This window comes from Panthera uncia, chromosome A2 (assembly GCF_023721935.1).
Source record: "Panthera uncia isolate 11264 chromosome A2, Puncia_PCG_1.0, whole genome shotgun sequence".
NCBI lineage: Eukaryota > Metazoa > Chordata > Mammalia > Carnivora > Felidae > Panthera > Panthera uncia.
Window position 1 is genome coordinate 35,209,615 of NC_064816.1, and position 19,932 is coordinate 35,229,546.

General features: G+C 45.9%; 1 protein-coding gene across 1 annotated transcript in view; it reads right to left on the reverse strand.

Moving 5' to 3' along the window:
- The window catches only part of FRMD4B (FERM domain containing 4B), a 323,328-nt gene extending 303,690 nt beyond the window's left edge, over positions 1 to 19,638 (reverse strand). The window contains exon 1 of the mRNA XM_049640868.1: positions 19,134 to 19,638. The gene's annotated coding sequence lies outside the window, so the exon portion shown is untranslated. The remainder of the gene's footprint in view (positions 1 to 19,133) is intronic.
- Positions 19,639 to 19,932: the final 294 nt, after the last annotated feature.

The following is a 19,932-nucleotide window of genomic DNA, read 5'->3' on the forward strand; positions in this document are numbered from 1 at the left end:
CCCCCCCCCCCCCCCCCCCCCCCCCCCCCCCCCCCCACCGCCGCCTCTCTGCCCCTCCCCAGGTGCTCTCTCTGTCCCTCTCTCAAAAATAAATAAACTTAAAAAAATTTTTTTAAGGAATACAAAAAACTTTTAAAAAATGAATAAAATACAAACCTTCTACAAGACCCTCCATAATATAATCTTGCTTCATCATGCCCTCCCCTGCTCTCTAGTTCCAGCCACACCCACTCATTTTCCATTCCTAAAACCCTCCTGGCATGCTCCTACTTCCTGGCAAGTGCATTAGCCATGCCCTCTGCCTGGCAATGCTCTCCCCCCAGAGGTTCACATGGCTGGCTCCTTCTTGGCCTTCTGGCTCAGCTGAAAGACAGACTCCAAAAACAGTATTTCTTCCAGAGCTAATCCAAAGTAACACTTCCTCTCCAAATAACACTGTCTCAATCACCTACGTTATGATCCCCAGGGTCACTCACACAGTTGCTGTAGACACTTAACAAATGTTTCCTGAATGACTAAATGGATGAACGAACCCAACTGCAGGTTGTGAAATTTGTACATGTTTGGGGCACATTAGTTACTTCACTTATTATTCTGAGCTACTTTCTCACTTAGATTCTTCGGATGCAAGAGGAGTTTGTAAATATGAGACTAGGGTTGGTCTTTACACTCAAGTACACATTTCCTGGCTATAGCTCCACTGATACCTGCTGCTGTTGGAGAGAGACACATTTGAGCTGGAAGCAGAAATAAATCCCTTCCCCATCCTCCTGCATCCCCATCACCAGCCATTACCTCCCACTGACACAGCCTAATCAGAAGCCAGCTAAAAGTGAGAGTGACAGATGTAGCTTGTAGCCTTGTATCCCGCATCCCAGTTCAGAGGAGAGGAAGATGGGCCTGGAGATGAGAATCAAAAGATGAATAACTAGGGGCGCCTGGATGGCTCAGTCGGTTAGGGATCCAACTTCGGCTCAGGTCATGATCTCACAGTGCGTGAGTTCGAGCCCTGCATTGGGCTCTGTGCTGACAGCTCAGAGCCTGGAGCCCGTTTCAGATTCTGTGCCTCCCTCTCTCTCTGACCCTCCCCCATTCATGCTCTGTCTCTCTCTGTCTCAAAAATAAATAAACATTAAAAAAAAATTTTTTTAATTAAAAAGATGAATAACCAGCAGAGTGTCGAGCTTATTAACTCAACAGAGATTACCAAGGGGCTGCAAACCTCAGGTTACCTCACAGGTTAGTTTTTCCAAGATCCCTCCTCTGTGGGAACAATCATCGGGAATCCATCCACATATTCAGAAAAGCAGAAAACAAGAAGTATTACTGTATTTGGGGAAAAAAAGAAAACACCTTCCACCGCAAGCAAAGTCCATAAAATAACAAACGAAAAAACGTCAGAATAATTAAGCACCAAAATGTTCAGTCATGAGTAAGTTCAGTGGGCAGAATGGTGCTATCAGATTACTCTGTTGAGAAGGCAGACTGGGCATTTGCAAAAAGGATGAAGAAATGAATCCAGCCCCACAAGAAAGTGAGAGAATTAGCTTCGTAGCCCTGTAGCATGGTGCTTTGAACCTTCAAGGCTACTGAAATGCTTCAGGTAAAATAAGGCCAAAGCCAATTAATACACATAAAGCTGAAATGGTGGGGAGGGGTGAGAGGGGGAGGAGCTTTGGGCGGCACTCAAGTATTCGTGTGGGGTAGCCATTTCCAGAAGAAAGCACATCCCTATACCTTCTACTTGGCTATCCTGAGCCCATGGCTGTTGCTAAAGTCACAAAGTGGTGTTGAAGCTCCCTCCAGCCATCGTACCTGTGTTCTGGGCAGCGGCAGAAGGATGACAGAAAGGCAAAAAGAGCATGCGTCCCATCTGAGTCAGCTCCCAACTGGGACCCCCCCAGAAGCTCCACAAAACACACTTACACTTCACCAGCCAGCACTTGGCTCCCACCGCCATATTGAATAGGGCGGGAGAAAGGGAAAGGTAATCTCTCAGCAAAGCATACTACCGCCTCAAAGAAAACTGGGGGTCTGTTACTAAGAATGGAGGAGGCGGAAATCAGGTAAACCACTGGCAGTGGTCACAGACACGAAAGATGCGGCTTCCCAGTTAGCCCGGGGAAGAGTGCTGGAAAGAAAGATACTCAGTCTCCCTGACAGGCACACTTTGCCTGTACTTGCTACTCTCCATACCTACCCAGGGTGTGCGTCGTGAGGGATCAAAAGGCACCACCCCAGGGGGGTCTGTCCACGTCATCATCAGACATATCCTCTGCTCCACTAATTAGACTATATCCTTTACTTGAGGTAAGCGAATGCCTGCTACCCACAGTGGTCTGAGGGAACATACGGTTTTTGCTGACCTGCTAATTTACCATGGATGACCCAAACTCGCTAGAAATTTGGACAATGAATTCCAGACCTCAGAGCCAGCAGGTATAAGGTTACTAATACTGCCTTACTGCCTGAGTGGTCAGCAACAATTCAGCATTGTGAATAATTAATAATGATACGATAACATCAATAACCATCTTCCATTGATTGCTGACCATGTGCCAAGCATTGTGCCGGGCATTTTGCCCCCAGAGACTTGCTTTGGAGTATTAAATATGACAATGCATCCCACAGCCTCAGAAAATGTTTAGATTAATCTCTTATTTGACATCATCCAGTTAGTAAGTGGCAGGGTAAACCCAGGTCTTCCTGGCACCAACTCCCATGATTTTTTCTAGTAACTGCCATTGATTTAGGCTAAGTCATGTGTCAAGCCTTTGTATCAGTTAAAATATAGGTTCTTGGTTTTTAACAAAGACCAGGTAAGAGTTGTTCAGTTAAGTTCTGGTTCAAATTCAAGTTCAAGTAGAGGGTGGTGGGGCAGGGGCAGGGGCTGGTAGTGTAGCTGTGCTCCATACAGAGAGGGAGGGACCTGGACCTCTTTAACCTTCATGCTCTGCCATCTCCTGGTGTTGGAAGTCATAGAGAGGATGTGACTGCTGGGTGACACTTAAGCTGGATCCAGACCATCAGTGGCTCCATAAGCATCCTGCTCCCACCCTCCGCCGCCAGCATTCCCTCAGTAGGGAATGCCCAGCATTCCCTCAGTAGGAGCCATTTCAAGGACTCAGCCTTCAGAGGGTGCAGTGGTCTGCCTCCTTCTTCCATTTCTTCTTGACCTCCATTTAAGGGGGCCAGATTTCACCTGGGGAACTCCCAAGGTTGCAAGCCAATGACTGGATTATTGCCCTCATCCCCATGTTTGAAGATGGCTCATTACTTCTTCCTTGTTCCAGAGCTTAAGGCAAGGAGAGAAGAACAAATAGAAGGTGTTTCCTTCTAATGCGAACAACTAGAACATGCACCCACCACTTCCTCTCCCATTCATTGAGGTGGATTAGGTGGAACTTGGTCACATGGCCATACCAGACACAAGGGAGGATGGGAAATGTAGTCCCTACTATGGCAGCCAGAAGCCCAGAGAAAACCCAAAGGGTGGAGGTTGTTACTAATAGGAGGAAGGGAACAAAAACTAGACTCTGCCATATTCCTGGATTGCATCACATGAAGAAAGGAACAATCTGATCTTCTGGTTCAGAGGGAGAGATGGGCACTGCCCCCACCAAGACCACACAAAATGGGGAACCCCCCCAATGGACCGAGGGAAGGTTGGAAGTGGGACAACCCAAAACTATAACAGCTGTAGTGCTCAGTAATTACATTTTGAAAGAAAAGCAAACCTTAAGAGGTGGCAGGAAAACAAGCTGTTATCATCATAAGAGAAACATAAGTCCTGGCTCATCATGTCACCCAAGCTACATTTATCCTTTCCTGTTTTTGGTTCACAATCCTTTTTCAAACGCTCCTTCCTCAGAGAACACAGGGCTGGCAAATTTTGGGTTTCTGAATGGAGGAAGTGGTGGCTGGTTCTGTGTGGAAGCACCCACTCCAGCTTTTTCCTCTGGACCCAGACCCAGGGGTAGTAGATATCTCAATGGACCTCAGATGCCTGGAGCCACCAAAGAAACAGCCCATTGTGGAGGGCTGGGCAGGCCTGGCATTTATCCCACATTCGTGATCAACACATGCAAGATGACCTCCCTTAGGTCTTCCTCTAGGTGCCTGGGAACAATTCTAGGTCAAGTAAGGATTCACAAGACCCAGACTAAGCCCTCAAAAAGTCCTCTCACTGTTAATTATGTACACAATCATACTATACCCTCCATAAATGGTGGCCCTAGGCCTGCCTCTACACATATTGATTGGTTCTAACATCCACGTAGCAGCTGCTGTCAGCACTCTTTCCCTTCTCCTTACTGCTTCTGGACTTACTTCTCCTTACTGCTACATTGCCCTGCTCCCAACCACCACACCTGCATTTATTTCTCTGCCAGGGCTTCCTTGGGCTGATGGTCCTACTTTGCCAAGCACAGGATACAAGGGAAGCCTGTAGGAATTATCACTCTTCCTCCCAGAAGCAGCCCTCAAATGGTGAGGTTATACACCTCAAATGGGTGTATAAACACCCCAGCTCCCTCACCCCTTGGATGAGACCACTGCACTGGGCTGCACTATGCTGCATGTAGGGACTGTGCTGGTTTCCAAGTTTCCACAGTGGGATGGAGCTCTCCTAGCCCACGGTGGCAGTTGGATTGATAACACACTTTCTGTGGGCCTTCTGTTCCTCGTCTCATTTCCTGACTTTGCTGCTGCTGTTTCTTGCACTTCCCAAATACACTGCTTGCAGTCTACCTCAGGATATGCTTCTGGATGGACGCAAGGAAGGCCAGCACTGTGAGAGGTAAGTTACAACAGGCTGGCACAGGCTTTGGAGTCAGCCGGACCCAGGTTTGGACCTGGCTTCATCACTTACTAGCTGAGTGATGCTGGGAAAACTATTGGACATGCGAGTGCCTCCATTTCCTCATCTGTAACATGGGGCTAATTATACCAACCTTGCAGGACTGTAAAACTTTAAATAAATCAGTTCCTCTAACATCCCTAGCATTGGTGATAGTACGTTACTGGCACTTAAGAGTCAGCTTCTGTTCTTTCTCAGGTCTGTGTTATGAATGAGGACAATGAGGCTCAGGAAAGGTTTCCTAACTTGTATGAGATTATAAATGGAGTTAAATGATGGATCTTGGGTTCAAACACAAATATATTTTTGGTTACAAATCTACTTATAACTTTCCCATTGAGTCTTATATATTTACGCCAGGGTCTAAATTTCCTCATTTGATGCCCAAAATCTTGCTAAATTTCAAATGCCCAGGTCTTCCTTCCACGCTGTGCTATACAGACAACACATCTGGCTTCTGATTCTCAGAGATTCCCACATTCTAGTGCCATTCACACCCTTTGCTATTTATGTCCTCTGTCTGGGGGCATGGCTCTCCCTCCCTCATCCAGCTGTGACACTCTTCTACTTTGGGCATAAAGCTTTTTACAAGTTCACTTCTGATTAAAACAGTGTGAGTAAAAATAGATAAACACCCAGTGGAAGAAAAATGATGGGTAACTTAAGGCACAGCAAATGTCCAGGAAGTGTTTTACCCTCAAACACAAGTGAGGCACCTTCTCCAGTTTCCCTATTTACCTTTGAGGACAGTGCTCAGAGCGTCAAATGCGGGGGCAACGCTGCTGAGCCCCTGCTTGAATGACAGAGTGGAGGCCCTGAAAGGGAAGAGGTACTGAACATTTCCAAATTCACTCCTTTAACTAACAGTGTTGTGTTACCCCACAGCCAGCTAAGTCCACACAGTGGCAAAGCAGAGGCACAGACAAAAAGGAAAACTGAAGTCAGGCTGTTAAACTTACCCAGATTTTTATAATTAGAAATCTAGAAACGAGTAATTGTCTTTCAGCATGCATTTAAATTCGGGGTCATTTTAAAAATATGATTTCATTGGGGCACCTGGGTGGCTCAGTCAGTTAAGCATCAGACTTTGGCTCAGGTCATGATCTCACTGTTCGTGAATTCAAGTCCCACTTCGGGCTCTGTGCTGACAGTGTGCAGCCTCCTCAGGATTCTCTCTCTGTCTCACTCTCTCTCTCTGTGTTCCTCCCCTCTCTCTCTCTCTCTCTCAAAATAAAGAAATAAACTTAAAATATATACACATATATTTTATTTAAATGCATATATATATATATACTCATAAGCATACACACACACACACACACACATAGGACATAAACTTTCAGGGGTTGGACTTTGAAAGGTCCTAGGTGTGACCTGTATCTACAGTAGGTGACCAGCTTAGTTTGGTTTGCCTGGGATTTCCCCAGATTTAGTACATCCCAGGAGAGTTCTCAGCCCTGAGGCAACCAGGTTGGTTGGTCACCTATTAGAAAACAAGCTTGATTCTCAAATCTCCTTTTTTTTGCACATCTCCTCAGGCAGTTTAAATCAATCCACCAATCACATTTCAGGGGTTCTGACTGCTTCTTGCAGAATACCCCATTAAATCGTCCCCACTTTAAGAATCCATAAGGATCTTCTATTGAAGAAATCAGAAATTCAGACACCTATGGGGCAAGACTTCAGTGAATGAAAAAGGTCATTTGCACAAAAGCTTTCCATCTATTCTTTACTTACACAAGGAATATACTCCCATTCTTCTGGACACTTACAGCCCATTCAGTCCTTAGCCTTCCCTCTTTCGATAGTCATGGGATGGACAACTATTTCTCTACGGAAGAAAACTGCCCAAGCATGATGAAAAACAAGGGCAATTCTCATTTGGCCTGAGTGGTAAGGCCATGGTTTTCTTACTCTGACTTCCTCCTGAAGGTGGCCTTACACAAGGATTCAACTGCAAGTAAGGTATTTCTCTGAGAGGTCATCCCAGGGAACACCAGTGGGAGAGTGGGGAAATGAGAAAAGCAATGAAACGCCATAAAAAGGGGAGTGTCCTATTAAGTCAACTATTGCTATGGGTGACTGGAGATGAACCCTATGGCAAAACTCTCGAAATAGGTGTAGAATAACACCTCAGTTGTCTCACCAGATGGGCAAGGGAGCTCAGGTGTCTGTGCACTGAACCCATCGTCATTGGAAAGGTGGGCATCAAATCCCTGGCACTCACTCCCAGTCAGAGAGAGTCCTCAGCAAGATGAATGCAGGTGCTGGCAGCTGGAGGTCAGGCTGGCCTGCAATGAAATGGAAGGGCAAGTCTATGAGCTGGGCACCAGTGACACCTGCTGCAGTAATCAACGATGGAACCCATGGGCCGTCATCACTCAGAACTAGCCAACTGTTGCCAGGAGGGAATGCAGCCAGTATTGTTAGAGCTTCTGAATTTTTAAAAGAAACCTGGAATCCAAAGGTTTTTTTTGCAGAATCTGCTGATTCGTAATTGCCGATGATTAATTCAAATATTTTTTAAAATGCTCTAGGAGCTAACTAAGCTCTCTATAGGCAGAATTCAACCTGCGAGCAAACAATTCACAGGCACTAACCCAGGTGAACCCCCTTATTCTACAGATGGAGAAAGCAGCACCCTAGACGGAACTGATGTAAAGACCAGACTGCTACACCCAGTTCCCTGTAACTGCCAGCCAAGGAGCCCAGGTTTTCTCCTGACCCACTGTGCTGCCTTCACTAGCAAACTTCCCTCCTCCCTCCACACGTCCATCCTCAACTGGCCGCAGCCTGATCGCTGCCCTCCACTGCACTCAGAGCAAACGAAGTCTTGTTCTTTCCCTCAACTCATTACAATACTTAGTATCACTAGAGAGAAATCAGATTCCTTGTGATTGTTAACTTCACAGAAAGTTACACAGTGCTTATTTCTAAGTACTTTAAATATAATTCTCTTGATTCTCAAAGCAACCCTACGATGTAAGGACCATTATTTTCCTAATCTTAAAAGAAAACCATGGCACAGAGAGATTAAGATGTTTGCCTGCATTCAAATAGTTAGTGGCAGAGCGAGGAGACAAATTCCAGGAAGTTAGCTCCAGAGTCCATGGGCCTAACCACCACTCATTCTACACTCACTGTCTCTGAACTACCTACCTAGTTAGGCGTTTAAAATATCCTGATTGGGAGGCGCCTGGGTGTCTCAGTCATTAAGTGTCTGACTCTTGATCTCAGCTCAGGTCACGATCTCACAGTTCGTGAGTTTCAGCCCTGCGTCGGGCTCTGCACTGTTGGGATTCTCTGTCTCCCTCTCTGTCTGCCCCTCCCTGTTCATGCTCTCTCTTTCAAAATAAATGAAAAAACTTTTAAAAATTATTTACATAAAATAATAAAAATTAAAATTAAAAATAAGTAAAATATCCTGACTGGTGGTCCTTTCCCCCATTATAATAGGAGTTAGCAAACTACTAGACCCATCATCCAACTCCTGCCTATTGCTTGTTTTTCTAAATAAAGTTTTACTGGAATTTAGCTTCCCCCATTATTTTATGTATTGTCTGTGACAATTCTTGCCCTAGAAAGACAGAATTAAGTAAGTGAACACAGACCATATGGCCTGCAAAGCCTAATACATTTAGTCTCTGGCCCTTCACAGAAAGTTTGCTGACCCCTGCATTCTGGACTCGCCAAGCATTCCTGATGGCAGGTTTCTTGATTATGTTGCTTAATCATAATGCAGAAAATCCTCTAATCCCCCCAAAGCCTTAGCATACACAGTGGTGAATTCACAGGTTAGAGTTCCAGAAACTGCAACTGTGCAGAATATATCTGGGAATCTAGGAATCAGCAAAAGTACCCTCAGAACCCCATTTAAGGAAAAAGATACCCATAAATGAGGTAGACACCTAATCTTGCATACTTAACTCAGCGAAAGTCTTTAAAGCAAGGGGACAGACACAAATACCCAAACTGAGGCAGAGAGGAGAGAGCAAGAGGCAACTCTCATAAGAGCTATCAACAAGCATGCCTCATGGAGAGACAGGGGTTCAAATCCCAGCTCTACTGCTTACTACTACTTTCTTAAACTTCAATTTTCTCACCTGTAAAACAGGAAGAATAATCTCATTTCTTGGGGGTTAGGCAGATTAGCCAGGACTATAATGTACATGAAGTTCCTAGCACCCCACGTGGGGTTTGCTGACTACTCGGAGAAACCGTGTGATTAGGACTACCAGTTACTGTTAGAGAATAAAAATCGGTGATTATTTATACAGAGGCACTCAGCCCCACAATTCAGCTGTCAAAGAGTAACAGGATGATGGCAAGGAACAAAACGCGGTGTTTGTCATGAGGAGCCCAAATCCGGGAACCATCTACCCACATTTATATACTCCGTGTAAAAAAAGTAAAAAAGCATGTGCCATGTTTTCATCAAAAATAGTTCGAGCAAAAAAATAATGTGGGTAGGCAGAGGTAAGCTGTAATCACCTGGAAAAATCACTTTAGTGAAACAGATTATTTATTCCTTGACAACCCCAGATAAATGAAACTGTATAAGAAATGAGAAGAAGAAAGTCTGCCTTGTATATTCTGAAAGAGGACACAGTTGCACACCCCCCCTTATCATTATAGTGAAAGTATTTGCCGAATAGTATGAACACTTGTCGACAATCTATCAACTTTTAAATAGCCTTTATCTTGATCATTTTCAAATCTTTTCACTGAGGTCTAAAAAAAGACGAGCGACAGTTTTCTGGTATGCTTTTTCCAGGTGTAATTAAGACTTCCTGCTACAAAGTACAAGAACCACTCGTGATCCAAACAGCTCAAAGCAGCTGAATCGCTGCAAAAAAATGATTTCTTACTCTTCATTTGTTTGAATCAAACTTTGGCCTTGAGAAAACGGGACACTCCCCTTTTTGTAGACAGTGACAATTCAGCTGGATTGAGAACACGAAGGTATATAAGACACTTTTTTTTTTCACTTCAAAATGCATTGAATTAATTTAGCACAGTTGGAGCAAATTACCATGCTATGTCCTCAATTTACGTCTTATGGCCCCACTGGGCTGAGGCTCTACGTTGTTCCCAGTGTAGGGGCACATGGTATTCATTACTTGATCAGGATCTTGCATTTCAACTTGTCCATTTAAATGGATGCAATTAGTTCATTTGTGATCGCCTCAAATACCCTTATCTTTCCCAGCTTCTCAAAAAAGCTACGCTACCCTAATGTTTTGATCTTTGCCTCAATACTGAAAGGTTACTTGATGACAAGTTATGCCAAATATTATTTTTACTGCACAGCAAATAATTTTACTGAATTGTTCCACCAACACACTGCTGATAAGGAAGCCTTTTGTAAATGCACTTATTTTAAACACATTTATCTGGGACTTAAAAACAATTAAAAAATGAGAATAATACAATAGGGACAGATAAGGCACACGGGGCACACGTTTGATGGCTCGTAGTGTAAAGGGTTAGGATGGAAGCAACCTCAAGTGTCACCAGCCACTTGACAAACTCAGAGAGCTAATTAACACAGATCAGGTCAGTTGGCTGCTGAGATGAGATTAGAACTGGCCTTCCTGTTTCTCAACCCCTTTTTCCCCCCAGCTCCTCCTCCTTCATCTGGCATAACTGTACCATGTATTAAACCTGGATGAACCAGGACCAGGGTGGCTCTGTGAGCTTTGCACCTCCCTTTTGGGTTGCATATGGTCCTCCTGCTCTTTTACAATGACCGTATTGATGGGATGGGGTCGGTCAGGTGCAACAAGGGAAGCCTGGAAACAATCCTCAGGCTGCATCCATTGTCGGGTCCCCTACCGACACTGTTGGCTGTTATAAGCACCAGCTGGAAGATGGATGCTGGTATTCCAGAAAGACCTTTTGAATCAGGCGGGGCTGTGACTGGCCCCATGCTGTGGCGGAGGCATAATTATTTCCAATAACTGTCCTACCTAGGCTAGTTGGTGATTTCCAAAGGAAAGTGCCTCCTCGTTGTAACAAAACAGCCAGTGTTTATTTGGGTGGAGGGATGCATTTTTGAACTTATTTCTAATTTATGGTCACAATGCCAAAAACTCTGGTCTGTTAATAACTTATCTAGCAAGGCAGCAAGAAAAATAAACTTGTATAAATAACAATGAAGGATACACCACCTGACAATGTTGGATGTTTGCTGAGGATCTGTTTCAGGGGGCAATACTCTCATTTGAAGCACGATGGGCCATACGAAGCTCCTGGGAGGTATGCTCTCAGGAGAGAAAGCTAGACCTCTCAGGCTGAAACTGTCAGGGATCACAAAGAGCAGAGTCTCTTGCAGGATTGTGTCAAACAGCCCAGACGCTGTTCCAAGTTCAAATTCCGGGTCTGTCACTTACCAGCTGGGTGCATTTTGAACAAGTCACACAGCCCCTCCAAGCCTTGGTTTCTTCCTCTGTAAAGTGCGGGGTACTGTGGGGCGCCTGGGTGGCACAGTCGGTTAAGCGTCCGACTTCAGCTCAGGTCACGATCTCGCGGTCCGTGAGTTCGAGCCCCGCGTCAGGCTCTGGGCTGATGGCTCGGAGCCTGGAGCCTGTTTCCGATTCTGTGTCTCCCTCTCTCTCTGCCCCTCCCCCATTCATTCTCTGTCTCTCTCTGTCCCAAAAAATAAATAAAAAACGTTGAAAAAAAAAATTAAAAAAAAAAAGTGCGGGGTACTGTGGGTCACTGTGGAGACGGGTGCCACACACTGTACAAAAAGCACATGGCAAATGCCTGGCACTTCTGGAGACTCAAGAAAAGGGGGACTATTATTTCTAGGCAGGGGCCTATTCTTTGAAGAAACTGGTTATTCTCTCTTTTTTGTTTTTAATGTTTATTTATTTTGGAGAGACAGAATGAGAGAGAGATCATGAGCAGGGGAGGTGCAGAGAGAGAGAGAGAGAGAGAGAGAGAGAGACAGAATCTGAAGCAGGCTCCAGGTTCTGAGCTGTCTGCACAGAGCCCAACGTGGGGCTTGAACTCACCAACCACAAGATCATGACCTGAAGAGAAGTCAGCCACTTAACCGACAGCCACTCAGACGTCCCCAGGCAGGTTATTCTAACTGAACGTTCCAGACTAATTCTGTGTTGATCCCATTATTGTGGAAATCTCCACTTTGCATATAGAGGCATTTTCTAGAGTCTTCCTTATTATTCGCACCCTTCCTCCTGCTTGGCAAGCCTGTCTTGGAACTCTCCACTTGCTGCCACACATCTTTCAGGCGGAAGGGAAACATCCCCCTCCTCCCCTCCTGCCATCCTGCTGCAGCGGCTCTGGGCAGACCTGCACCTGTACTTGAACCTCTCCCTTCCCGCCAAGCTTTCTCTGCAGACCTCCCTGGTCCACTCACATCCTCTCTCCCCAACTAGATTAAGCTCCTGGGAGGCAGGGGATTGCCTTACCCATCTCTGACCCTTCCACAACACCCAGCACATGTCCACGAACCTTCTAGGTTCTCTGATCCCTTGCTAGGCACAGTATGGTCCACAGATGAGCATCAAAAGCATCACCTGAGAGCTCGTCAGACTCTCAGGCTCCCACCCAATATCTATTGAATCAGAATCTGATCCCCAAGGGATTCAAGAGCACCATGCTGGAGACACATTCTCTAGTCTGGTATTTCCCAGACTTCCATCATTGGCAGATTCCCTTTGGGGGTGTAGCCATTTTTCAGCACCACCCACACTCTGTTACTAACAAATATTTTAAAATTATTTTACATTGACATTATGTAAATGTCATATCCTAAGCCTTATCCTAAGCGGTAATATGCAGTCTGTCAATAGTTTATTCAGCAAGGCAGAAAGAAATACATTCTTCAATAAGTGTTGAAGGTCTAAGTGGAAAAAAAAATATGTTGGTGCACATTAAAATAAACAAGCAACCATCAAAGTAAAATAATTCTCCATCTATCATCTAAAATTAACTCAAACACCACCAGGGGTACACCTAGCCCACTTCGGCAAACACAGCCCTGGGCTATTTTGTAGCTGAATTAGAAGACATCTCCACAATTCCAGACCCTGTGTCCCCGGTCTGGGTCTGCTCCCACCCACCATAGTTGCCTTGTGAGGTAGATGCATTTGTCTGCAAAACACAGACGGTTTTGGAAGATGGTGGGAGGCAAAAAACCTGGGTTCTGGCCCTGCAGCATCCCTTAATAACTTGCCAAATCACATCTCTCTTTGGGACTCATTTTTGTGGGTTAGCTGATCTCAAGTTTCCCTTTCAGATCTCACAAAAGGACGTAATACCTGAGAGCAGAGGCTCTGCAGTCAGAACGACTTCGGGTTGAAATTAAGTCTCCATGATTTGCTAATTTCACCAAGTCTCCATTTTCCTCATCTATAAAATGGGAGTGATAAACGTACATAACACCTATATCAGAGGATTTTTGCAAGCATAAAGAAAAGGATGGATGAAAAATGCTTAGACTGAAATCTAGCACATAGTGTCCAATAAAAAAAATATAGCTATTAATGTTTTTTCTTGGCCTCCAAAGTAATAATAGCTAATATTTATGGGGTATTTAATATGTAGCAGGCACTGTATGAAGCACTTTACACTGTCATTTTATCCTCACAATAACCCAATGAGGTAGGAACTCCTACTCTCCCCATTTTATAGATGAGAGAAGTGAGGCACAAAAAAGGGTAAGCCACTTGCTCCAAGTCCTATACTCCATAGGTGGTGCAACTGGATTTGAGGGCAGGTCACCGGGGACTCGAGAGCCAGTGTCCCTAACCCAAACTCATTCTGTCTTTCTGTAAAATACTGGTCAACACCTAGACTTGGTCAATTCAACAAATATGATGGGATCCTGGCAAAGCAATTCCCAGCACAGGTGAATGCTTAGGGAATGTGAGCTGGTCTTATTACCATTAGCTCTACTCTACTATTATTTATTGAGCCTTCACATCTGAACAGGACCCTAATAGGCATCGGGATGTCCATCCTATCCTGCAGTTATGGTGAGCATCTCTTTATTTTTTTAAGTTTTTTTTTTTTATTCTTAAGTGTAACATACATTAAAAAATGAACAAAATGGAACTACACAACTCACTATAATCTCCACGTAAACAGCCATGTATCCATCACTCTGTTGCCTCAGAAGCTCCTAGACACTTTCTCTCCCTCCTCCTCAAATATAACTGGTATACCAGGCTTTCTCATCCTCAACACTATATACATTCTGGGTTCTGGGGGTTGTCCTGTACATTGTGGGATGTTTAGCAGCCTCCCTGGCTTCCACATGCTAGATGCCTATAGCACCTTCCCCAAATGGCAACAATAAATGGCAGCAATTTCTCTAGACATTGACAAGGGTCCCTTTGGGGGCAAAATCATTCTGGGTTAAGAATCACTACACTATCATGACCTTTCTGGTAACCACATTCTTGCTTTCCTTTTTACTTTAACCACACAAGCATCCATCCTTAAATGTTACATTTAATCTTGCCTGGTGAAAGGAATTCTTTATCTATTAAAAAGACCTCTAATCATGGTCCCCTAAAATAGTCTATGTGAGGTGACCATATAATTTATCATCCAAACTGGAGGCGGAGGCATTAACCAGGACTGACCCGGGCAAGCCAGCATGATCCTTCCCCTACTTCGAGGGAACCTCTGCTGTGAGTGCACATTATCTCCACAGCCGCACACAATTAGGGCCCCCTTACCCACTGGATAATTGTACACGAAGTGGCAGAGGATAATTAAAAGCAGCACATCCCCAAGGGCAGAGTAACATAGACCCAGATAAATATCTCAAGGCTGACGAGCTGTGGAGCAGAAAACTCACTGGCCTTGGCCCTCAAGGAGGTGTATTCTTCAGACAATTTGCTGAAAGACACCACTTAAACAACTACTTTCACTACATTAGTGCAGCCAAGTGATTAAAATAAACGCTGCCTTCCAAGATTCGTACATAAACGCAAGAAGGGTCAAGACCACCCCTTGTAAGAGGTTTAGGGTCTGTAGTGGATTTTTAATCAATACATCTGCCTTTTTTTTCCCTCAGTGCCATTGTGAAGCAGAGCAACCACTGTCAATTTGACCTGTTCTGCATTGTGATCTCCTAAGTCCTGGTATTGACTAGGTTAAAAGTGACAGCTAAGGCTTTCCTTGCATACATGAGAAGTCATATTGATAACCTATTTGCCTCAGTATAATTCAGTTCAGCCTCCATTCTTTCTGGCATCACAGAGAACAGAAATCGCCTTTCACTGAGTCAGACACTTGTACGTTTCAACAAATGTGTATTTGATTTCCTCAGCATCCTTTTCCCCTTTATCCAGCAACTGTATTTATCTGGAGGTCCAGCCCTCTGCCATCCACAGTCCATGTGGTCTGGGTGAGATTCCACCACAAGGCAAAGACCTCAACTTCTGCAGAAGTCATTTGGCACAGGGCTTCCCTCCAAACCATGCCAATCAGGCCAGTCAGAACTAGTTTTGAGGCTTTTTGTTCAACACCTGGGCAAAGGAGGTCTATCCTTTTCTGTTGGACTTAAACCGAAAATCGTGTAAACTAGCAACTGCTATAGTCAGCTAGTCACCCAACAGGGACCCTATACCCAGAGGAAAAAAGAGGAAGACAGAGCTGAAGACCCAAAGAAAGAAATCAGATTCTGAAGTCATTGTTTAGCCCTGAGCAAGATGCACTTGGGGCCAGTTCTAAGTATGTATCTTTCAGTAATCTGAACCTGTATACATGAAAAATATTTACATATATCTGTATAGATATGTATCTCCTAATTCCAGTTGAATTGGGTGTTTGTCACTTATTATGAAAATACACCCTGTGGCAGTAGCTTTCCACTTTTTAGACAGCAACTCATGGTAAGAATTACATTTTATACTGCAACCCAGAATGTGCATGCAGCCCCAGATACAGAACTGACTCAAAGTTTCATGAAACTACAGAACACTTACTAACATATGACGATGCTGATATTTTCTGTCCTGTTATACTTAAAAAAAAAAATACTGGTTGCAGCCCACTAAATCGATTTCATGACCTTCATTTTAATGTTTATTTATTTTGGAGAGAGACAGAGCTAGCGGGGGAAGGGGTGGAGAGAGAGGGAGACAGAGAATCCAAAGCAGGCTCTGTGCTACCCACACAAAGCCCGATGCGGGGTTTGAACTCATGAACCGTGAGATCATGACCTGAACTGAAACCAAGAGCTCAACCGCCTGAGCCACCCAGGCGGCCCTCATGAACTTCATTTTAGAAAACACTGCTTTGTGCGATTAGCTTAAAAAAGGATCGTACCAGAAAAAAATGAGATAAGAAACATCATGATAATTTTGGTCAATCTGATCATTGAGGAAAATAGGATTTGGCCCCTAAATCAAGCATCTAGCAATAGAAAACTGCTACCTTACCGTTTCTGACTACCTAGGACCCATGTTTACCAGAAGAGGAAAGAGAAATCTTAATGACCCAGAAATAAATAAATTACTTTTTTAAAAAAGCATCTTCTAAAACAAAATAAAAATCATATCTAAAAAGAGAGAGATGAGAGATACATTGAGAAAAAAAGAGAGAGAGAGACAGTCTTAACTGGTCTTAACTGGTGAGCTGAGTTATATGATTTATTTATCTATAGGCTGAAGATAGCAATTCCAGTGAGCCTCAGCAGTTACTGAGTATGTAAAAATAATGTGTTCATGATAAGATCAGATCTCTGGGGCAGATGTAGAGGGAGGCAGGGAGATAGGAAGAGAGAGGGAGGAAGGGAAAGAGATGGAGAGAGAGACAGAGAGAGAGGTCACTTGCAGTGCAAGCATCAACCCTTCACTGATGTGTGTACTGGTGTGTAAGATAACTATGAAGAGTTCCTGAAATTTTAGACAATCACTGCAGGCTCTGTATAAGACAGGGTATTTTTTTAACTGTTTTCCATGTACCTTATTTGTATTGTCAGTTAGCCAAAACTTCCTTTTTGTCTGCTCAAAGCAATGCAGAATCTTGATTAAATCTGTGAAATCAAATGGAGAACAAGGATTCTCATGCTGGCTAGAAACAGGCCAGTGACGACAGTAAACAATACTGAGAAAACTTTAGCTGCTTTTACACTCTGGAGTGGCTGTAGCTTTAACTCCCCCGAAATTATTCTACATTATTAGGCTCAAGCACAACTGTCTGCCTGTTTGAGAAGTCAAGAACTGTCCTGCCACTAAGAGGAAAATTTACTCATCTCCAAGCAGGGTGAGGTTTAAGGCAATCACTTGCATAACCCAGGAGAAGCGACTTCTGAGATTTTCCCAGCAATAATGAAACTCAAACCTCACTAAAATGGCATTTTAGGTAGATTTCTTCATTTTCCCTCATTATATTTTTCAAATACATTCCACCTGCATTACTGAATTTAAGCAACCGAAGTGTCTGATTAATATTTGCAGATGTCATAAAGAAGTGATTAACCTCTCCTGGGCAATAAGTCCTTGGAATTGCCTGAATTCTTCTGGCCCTCTTTTAGGAAATGTAAGCACTGTTCAAACGTGTGTGTGTGCGTGTGTGCGTGTGTGTGGTTGTGCTTTACTTGTTATTACAAAATTCTCAGATACATAAAAAAGAAAAAAGCATCATAGACTTATCAATATAACCATCACCTAGTTTGTGACATTTAATTTAGAGACCAACATATATACTGAGTATTTACTTTAGGTCAGTCACCATCATGTTATGTAATCTAATAAAAAATATATGAGGGACTTATTGTTACTACTATTATTTTCTTCCTCATCATTAATGCCATTACAGCACATCCCCTTTAGAGGCATTGTCATGGTTAAGAGCCCGGCATCTGGAATCAGATGTCTTGTAAACTCCAAATTACCAGTGTGACTTACAGCAAGCTACTTAACCTCCCTCTGCGCTCAGCTTACCACTCCATGGACTATTTATAATGCCCAAAACGTGCCCACTGGGATGCCCGACACACAATAAGCTGCCAACCACCATTCTTAACAGCATGTGTATGGCACATGAAAGTGCCGCCTGAGGAGGTTAAGTAAGGTGAAGCTGCTTTTCTTCTCCTCCAGATATTTGATTTGGAAGCTCCACAGATGCATTCTCTTTAGGACGGGAGGCAGCATGTCAGGGATTGCCTTAAAACCTTGCACACATCCTCCAAATTGGTTGGTAAATTTCTGGGGCGAACACTAGCTAACCTTTGTGGATCCACCAGCTTTCCGGAAAGCCTGCTGCTGTCAGCACTCCGCAGTCTTTCTTCTGAAGGGGCCACCTTCCAGACGCAGCCGTCTGGGCACCGGCAAGCAGACCAAGTTGGTTTGCAAAAGTTCAGAGGAGTTGGCTCTGGTATGTTTACAAGTCCTAGCAGATCGCAGGAATGTTCGGGATAATTATTACCCCACCCAGGAGCGCCCAGCCCAACCCTCTCACATCTGGAAGGAAGCGTCCACACAAAGGAGAGCGCGAGAGACCTCCTCCTGCGGCTGCTTTCTCAGGCTCGGGGAAGATTTCAGACCAGCTCTCACTCCTTTTGTCAACAACACCAACCACTGCTCAGTAGTTTCTTTCAGAGCATAGGGCATTCAATGCAAAGGAAGAGTTTACCTTCCAGTCCCAACCGAATGGCATTTCCCAAAAACATCATCTTTGTCCCCTCCCCCGACACGCGCGCGCGCGCACACACACACACACACACACACACACACACACGAAGGTGAAAGGTGAAATACTCCAGAAAATTGATAGAGGGCGATCCACACGCACACAGCCTTTCCAACAGAGAAGCGGCTAGGATCAGACACGCCTAGTTAAAAGGGGCAGACAAACCAAACCCCAAGTATCCTCTCCTAACGCCAGTCCTTTCCCTGCCTTTTGAAAGTATCTGGGATTCATCAGCGTTTCTCCCACCTCCCACGAACGCGCAACAACCAAAGCACATGGTCCCTGGCGGCGCGTTTACAAACCCCACCAGCGCCAACGCCTCGAAACCGCCAAACTTCCTGTCCCCACACCACCAAAGCGCTCAAAGCGCCGCGCCAAGTGCCCCAGAGCCTCCAGCGGAGGCAGCCGGAGCCCAGGAGCCGTGGGCGGGGTTTCCTGCCCGCGCGAGCGCCGGAGCCCCGCACCTCCGCTGGGGGTCCCCGGACGCGCGCTGCGCCCGAGGCGCACGCTCAGCGCCCGAGGTGGCCGCCGCTCGCGGTCGCACACCTCCCACCCCCCGCAGCAAGCTGGGCACCGCTGGCAGTCGCCCCCCTACCTGCTCTGCTGCCTCCTGGCTCTGGGGCTGCCGACCGCTACTTTATTGTCTCGGTGGCTCACCGCGCGGGACCTGGCGACCGGCTCGGAGCCAGCCGTGCAAGCAACTCCGCCCTGCGCAGCGCCTTCCCGGGCGCCTGCCTTCCTCTTCCTTCTCCTCTCGGCCCAAGCTCCTGCTCAGCACGTGAGCCGCGCGGCCCGACTCCCGGGCTCGCTGGACAGCCGGCGCCCGCCGCATCCCCGGCCCGGGGCCGCTCGTCGCCCCCGCCGCCGCTCGCCGCGCGTCCTCGCTTTGATCCACACTTAACAGCTGTGCCCCGGCCGCCTGCCTCGCGTCCTCCCGTCCTTCCGTCCTGCCCGCCCGCCCGGCCTCGCTGTCAGCCCCGGCTCCCGGCTCCTCTCTCCCCAGCTGCCCCCTCCCGCCGCCTCTCCGGGGGCTGGGGCGGCCGCTGCCAATGAGACTCGGCTGATGCGCTGTTCCGGCCCAGTCATTGTATCGGGAGGGGAGGAAGGGGAGGGGAGCGGGAGGAAGGGAGGAGGCGCCCTCGGCCCCCGCCGCGCGGCTGCGGGCTGGGCTCGCCTTCCCCGACAGAGAAAAGGCGCTGGTGCCAAGGGGCGCGGAGCGGCTGGCGCTGCCGAAAGTGGGGGAAAGGGAGGGGGCGCGAGCCCGCGCCTCTCCATCTCTGGCTCTGAGTCAGAAAAGCGCGGGGAGGGACTCTGTTCGCCTCCCAGGCTTCAAACATCCCAAGCCCTCGCTGACCTTAGAATAAAGGGGATGAGGCATGGGCGGCCGCGGGAGG